Consider the following 5,943-nt stretch of genomic DNA (forward strand, 5'->3'; position numbering starts at 1 on the left):
GTTAGGGTTAGGGTTAGGGTTAGGGTTAGGGTTAGGGTTAGGGTTAGGGTTAGGGTTAGGGTTAGGGTTAGGGTTAGGGTTAGGGTTAGGGTTAGGGTTAGGGTTAGGGTTAGGGTTAGGGTTAGGGTTAGGGTTAGGGTTAGGGTTAGGGTTAGGGTTAGGGTTAGGGTTAGGGTTAGGGTTAGGGTTAGGGTTAGGGTTAGGGTTAGGGTTAGGGTTAGGGTTAGGGTTAGGGTTAGGGTTAGGGTTAGGGTTAGGGTTAGGGTTAGGGTTAGGGTTAGGGTTAGGGTTAGGGTTAGGGTTAGGGTTAGGGTTAGGGTTAGGGTTAGGGTTAGGGTTAGGGTTAGGGTTAGGGTTAGGGTTAGGGTTAGGGTTAGGGTTAGGGTTAGGGTTAGGGTTAGGGTTAGGGTTAGGGTTAGGGTTAGGGTTAGGGTTAGGGTTAGGGTTAGGGTTAGGGTTAGGGTTAGGGTTAGGGTTAGGGTTAGGGTTAGGGTTAGGGTTAGGGTTAGGGTTAGGGTTAGGGTTAGGGTTAGGGTTAGGGTTAGGGTTAGGGTTAGGGTTAGGGTTAGGGTTAGGGTTAGGGTTAGGGTTAGGGTTAGGGTTAGGGTTAGGGTTAGGGTTAGGGTTAGGGTTAGGGTTAGGGTTAGGGTTAGGGTTAGGGTTAGGGTTAGGGTTAGGGTTAGGGTTAGGGTTAGGGTTAGGGTTAGGGTTAGGGTTAGGGTTAGGGTTAGGGTTAGGGTTAGGGTTAGGGTTAGGGTTAGGGTTAGGGTTAGGGTTAGGGTTAGGGTTAGGGTTAGGGTTAGGGTTAGGGTTAGGGTTAGGGTTAGGGTTAGGGTTAGGGTTAGGGTTAGGGTTAGGGTTAGGGTTAGGGTTAGGGTTAGGGTTAGGGTTAGGGTTAGGGTTAGGGTTAGGGTTAGGGTTAGGGTTAGGGTTAGGGTTAGGGTTAGGGTTAGGGTTAGGGTTAGGGTTAGGGTTAGGGTTAGGGTTAGGGTTAGGGTTAGGGTTAGGGTTAGGGTTAGGGTTAGGGTTAGGGTTAGGGTTAGGGTTAGGGTTAGGGTTAGGGTTAGGGTTAGGGTTAGGGTTAGGGTTAGGGTTAGGGTTAGGGTTAGGGTTAGGGTTAGGGTTAGGGTTAGGGTTAGGGTTAGGGTTAGGGTTAGGGTTAGGGTTAGGGTTAGGGTTAGGGTTAGGGTTAGGGTTAGGGTTAGGGTTAGGGTTAGGGTTAGGGTTAGGGTTAGGGTTAGGGTTAGGGTTAGGGTTAGGGTTAGGGTTAGGGTTAGGGTTAGGGTTAGGGTTAGGGTTAGGGTTAGGGTTAGGGTTAGGGTTAGGGTTAGGGTTAGGGTTAGGGTTAGGGTTAGGGTTAGGGTTAGGGTTAGGGTTAGGGTTAGGGTTAGGGTTAGGGTTAGGGTTAGGGTTAGGGTTAGGGTTAGGGTTAGGGTTAGGGTTAGGGTTAGGGTTAGGGTTAGGGTTAGGGTTAGGGTTAGGGTTAGGGTTAGGGTTAGGGTTAGGGTTAGGGTTAGGGTTAGGGTTAGGGTTAGGGTTAGGGTTAGGGTTAGGGTTAGGGTTAGGGTTAGGGTTAGGGTTAGGGTTAGGGTTAGGGTTAGGGTTAGGGTTAGGGTTAGGGTTAGGGTTAGGGTTAGGGTTAGGGTTAGGGTTAGGGTTAGGGTTAGGGTTAGGGTTAGGGTTAGGGTTAGGGTTAGGGTTAGGGTTAGGGTTAGGGTTAGGGTTAGGGTTAGGGTTAGGGTTAGGGTTAGGGTTAGGGTTAGGGTTAGGGTTAGGGTTAGGGTTAGGGTTAGGGTTAGGGTTAGGGTTAGGGTTAGGGTTAGGGTTAGGGTTAGGGTTAGGGTTAGGGTTAGGGTTAGGGTTAGGGTTAGGGTTAGGGTTAGGGTTAGGGTTAGGGTTAGGGTTAGGGTTAGGGTTAGGGTTAGGGTTAGGGTTAGGGTTAGGGTTAGGGTTAGGGTTAGGGTTAGGGTTAGGGTTAGGGTTAGGGTTAGGGTTAGGGTTAGGGTTAGGGTTAGGGTTAGGGTTAGGGTTAGGGTTAGGGTTAGGGTTAGGGTTAGGGTTAGGGTTAGGGTTAGGGTTAGGGTTAGGGTTAGGGTTAGGGTTAGGGTTAGGGTTAGGGTTAGGGTTAGGGTTAGGGTTAGGGTTAGGGTTAGGGTTAGGGTTAGGGTTAGGGTTAGGGTTAGGGTTAGGGTTAGGGTTAGGGTTAGGGTTAGGGTTAGGGTTAGGGTTAGGGTTAGGGTTAGGGTTAGGGTTAGGGTTAGGGTTAGGGTTAGGGTTAGGGTTAGGGTTAGGGTTAGGGTTAGGGTTAGGGTTAGGGTTAGGGTTAGGGTTAGGGTTAGGGTTAGGGTTAGGGTTAGGGTTAGGGTTAGGGTTAGGGTTAGGGTTAGGGTTAGGGTTAGGGTTAGGGTTAGGGTTAGGGTTAGGGTTAGGGTTAGGGTTAGGGTTAGGGTTAGGGTTAGGGTTAGGGTTAGGGTTAGGGTTAGGGTTAGGGTTAGGGTTAGGGTTAGGGTTAGGGTTAGGGTTAGGGTTAGGGTTAGGGTTAGGGTTAGGGTTAGGGTTAGGGTTAGGGTTAGGGTTAGGGTTAGGGTTAGGGTTAGGGTTAGGGTTAGGGTTAGGGTTAGGGTTAGGGTTAGGGTTAGGGTTAGGGTTAGGGTTAGGGTTAGGGTTAGGGTTAGGGTTAGGGTTAGGGTTAGGGTTAGGGTTAGGGTTAGGGTTAGGGTTAGGGTTAGGGTTAGGGTTAGGGTTAGGGTTAGGGTTAGGGTTAGGGTTAGGGTTAGGGTTAGGGTTAGGGTTAGGGTTAGGGTTAGGGTTAGGGTTAGGGTTAGGGTTAGGGTTAGGGTTAGGGTTAGGGTTAGGGTTAGGGTTAGGGTTAGGGTTAGGGTTAGGGTTAGGGTTAGGGTTAGGGTTAGGGTTAGGGTTAGGGTTAGGGTTAGGGTTAGGGTTAGGGTTAGGGTTAGGGTTAGGGTTAGGGTTAGGGTTAGGGTTAGGGTTAGGGTTAGGGTTAGGGTTAGGGTTAGGGTTAGGGTTAGGGTTAGGGTTAGGGTTAGGGTTAGGGTTAGGGTTAGGGTTAGGGTTAGGGTTAGGGTTAGGGTTAGGGTTAGGGTTAGGGTTAGGGTTAGGGTTAGGGTTAGGGTTAGGGTTAGGGTTAGGGTTAGGGTTAGGGTTAGGGTTAGGGTTAGGGTTAGGGTTAGGGTTAGGGTTAGGGTTAGGGTTAGGGTTAGGGTTAGGGTTAGGGTTAGGGTTAGGGTTAGGGTTAGGGTTAGGGTTAGGGTTAGGGTTAGGGTTAGGGTTAGGGTTAGGGTTAGGGTTAGGGTTAGGGTTAGGGTTAGGGTTAGGGTTAGGGTTAGGGTTAGGGTTAGGGTTAGGGTTAGGGTTAGGGTTAGGGTTAGGGTTAGGGTTAGGGTTAGGGTTAGGGTTAGGGTTAGGGTTAGGGTTAGGGTTAGGGTTAGGGTTAGGGTTAGGGTTAGGGTTAGGGTTAGGGTTAGGGTTAGGGTTAGGGTTAGGGTTAGGGTTAGGGTTAGGGTTAGGGTTAGGGTTAGGGTTAGGGTTAGGGTTAGGGTTAGGGTTAGGGTTAGGGTTAGGGTTAGGGTTAGGGTTAGGGTTAGGGTTAGGGTTAGGGTTAGGGTTAGGGTTAGGGTTAGGGTTAGGGTTAGGGTTAGGGTTAGGGTTAGGGTTAGGGTTAGGGTTAGGGTTAGGGTTAGGGTTAGGGTTAGGGTTAGGGTTAGGGTTAGGGTTAGGGTTAGGGTTAGGGTTAGGGTTAGGGTTAGGGTTAGGGTTAGGGTTAGGGTTAGGGTTAGGGTTAGGGTTAGGGTTAGGGTTAGGGTTAGGGTTAGGGTTAGGGTTAGGGTTAGGGTTAGGGTTAGGGTTAGGGTTAGGGGTTAGGGTTAGGGTTAGGGTTAGGGTTAGGGTTAGGGTTAGGGTTAGGGTTAGGGTTAGGGTTAGGGTTAGGGTTAGGGTTAGGGTTAGGGTTAGGGTTAGGGTTAGGGTTAGGGTTAGGGTTAGGGTTAGGGTTAGGGTTAGGGTTAGGGTTAGGGTTAGGGTTAGGGTTAGGGTTAGGGTTAGGGTTAGGGTTAGAGTTAGGGTTAGGGTTAGGGTTAGGGTTAGGGTTAGGGTTAGGGTTAGGGTTAGGGTTAGGGTTAGGGTTAGGGTTAGGGTTAGGGTTAGGGTTAGGGTTAGGGTTAGGGTTAGGGTTAGGGTTAGGGTTAGGGTTAGGGTTAGGGTTAGGGTTAGGGTTAGGGTTAGGGTTAGGGTTAGGGTTAGGGTTAGGGTTAGGGTTAGGGTTAGGGTTAGGGTTAGGGTTAGGGTTAGGGTTAGGGTTAGGGTTAGGGTTAGGGTTAGGGTTAGGGTTAGGGTTAGGGTTAGGGTTAGGGTTAGGGTTAGGGTTAGGGTTAGGGTTAGGGTTAGGGTTAGGGTTAGGGTTAGGGTTAGGGTTAGGGTTAGGGTTAGGGTTAGGGTTAGGGTTAGGGTTAGGGTTAGGGTTAGGGTTAGGGTTAGGGTTAGGGTTAGGGTTAGGGTTAGGGTTAGGGTTAGGGTTAGGGTTAGGGTTAGGGTTAGGGTTAGGGTTAGGGTTAGGGTTAGGGTTAGGGTTAGGGTTAGGGTTAGGGTTAGGGTTAGGGTTAGGGTTAGGGTTAGGGTTAGGGTTAGGGTTAGGGTTAGGGTTAGGGTTAGGGTTAGGGTTAGGGTTAGGGTTAGGGTTAGGGTTAGGGTTAGGGTTAGGGTTAGGGTTAGGGTTAGGGTTAGGGTTAGGGTTAGGGTTAGGGTTAGGGTTAGGGTTAGGGTTAGGGTTAGGGTTAGGGTTAGGGTTAGGGTTAGGGTTAGGGTTAGGGTTAGGGTTAGGGTTAGGGTTAGGGTTAGGGTTAGGGTTAGGGTTAGGGTTAGGGTTAGGGTTAGGGTTAGGGTTAGGGTTAGGGTTAGGGTTAGGGTTAGGGTTAGGGTTAGGGTTAGGGTTAGGGTTAGGGTTAGGGTTAGGGTTAGGGTTAGGGTTAGGGTTAGGGTTAGGGTTAGGGTTAGGGTTAGGGTTAGGGTTAGGGTTAGGGTTAGGGTTAGGGTTAGGGTTAGGGTTAGGGTTAGGGTTAGGGTTAGGGTTAGGGTTAGGGTTAGGGTTAGGGTTAGGGTTAGGGTTAGGGTTAGGGTTAGGGTTAGGGTTAGGGTTAGGGTTAGGGTTAGGGTTAGGGTTAGGGTTAGGGTTAGGGTTAGGGTTAGGGTTAGGGTTAGGGTTAGGGTTAGGGTTAGGGTTAGGGTTAGGGTTAGGGTTAGGGTTAGGGTTAGGGTTAGGGTTAGGGTTAGGGTTAGGGTTAGGGTTAGGGTTAGGGTTAGGGTTAGGGTTAGGGTTAGGGTTAGGGTTAGGGTTAGGGTTAGGGTTAGGGTTAGGGTTAGGGTTAGGGTTAGGGTTAGGGTTAGGGTTAGGGTTAGGGTTAGGGTTAGGGTTAGGGTTAGGGTTAGGGTTAGGGTTAGGGTTAGGGTTAGGGTTAGGGTTAGGGTTAGGGTTAGGGTTAGGGTTAGGGTTAGGGTTAGGGTTAGGGTTAGGGTTAGGGTTAGGGTTAGGGTTAGGGTTAGGGTTAGGGTTAGGGTTAGGGTTAGGGTTAGGGTTAGGGTTAGGGTTAGGGTTAGGGTTAGGGTTAGGGTTAGGGTTAGGGTTAGGGTTAGGGTTAGGGTTAGGGTTAGGGTTAGGGTTAGGGTTAGGGTTAGGGTTAGGGTTAGGGTTAGGGTTAGGGTTAGGGTTAGGGTTAGGGTTAGGGTTAGGGTTAGGGTTAGGGTTAGGGTTAGGGTTAGGGTTAGGGTTAGGGTTAGGGTTAGGGTTAGGGTTAGGGTTAGGGTTAGGGTTAGGGTTAGGGTTAGGGTTAGGGTTAGGGTTAGGGTTAGGGTTAGGGTTAGGGTTAGGGTTAGGGTTAGGGTTAGGGTTAGGGTTAGGGTTAGGGTTAGGGTTAGGGTTAGGGTTAGGGT

This window comes from Equus przewalskii, chromosome 20 (genome assembly GCF_037783145.1).
Source record: "Equus przewalskii isolate Varuska chromosome 20, EquPr2, whole genome shotgun sequence".
Lineage (NCBI taxonomy): Eukaryota > Metazoa > Chordata > Mammalia > Perissodactyla > Equidae > Equus > Equus przewalskii.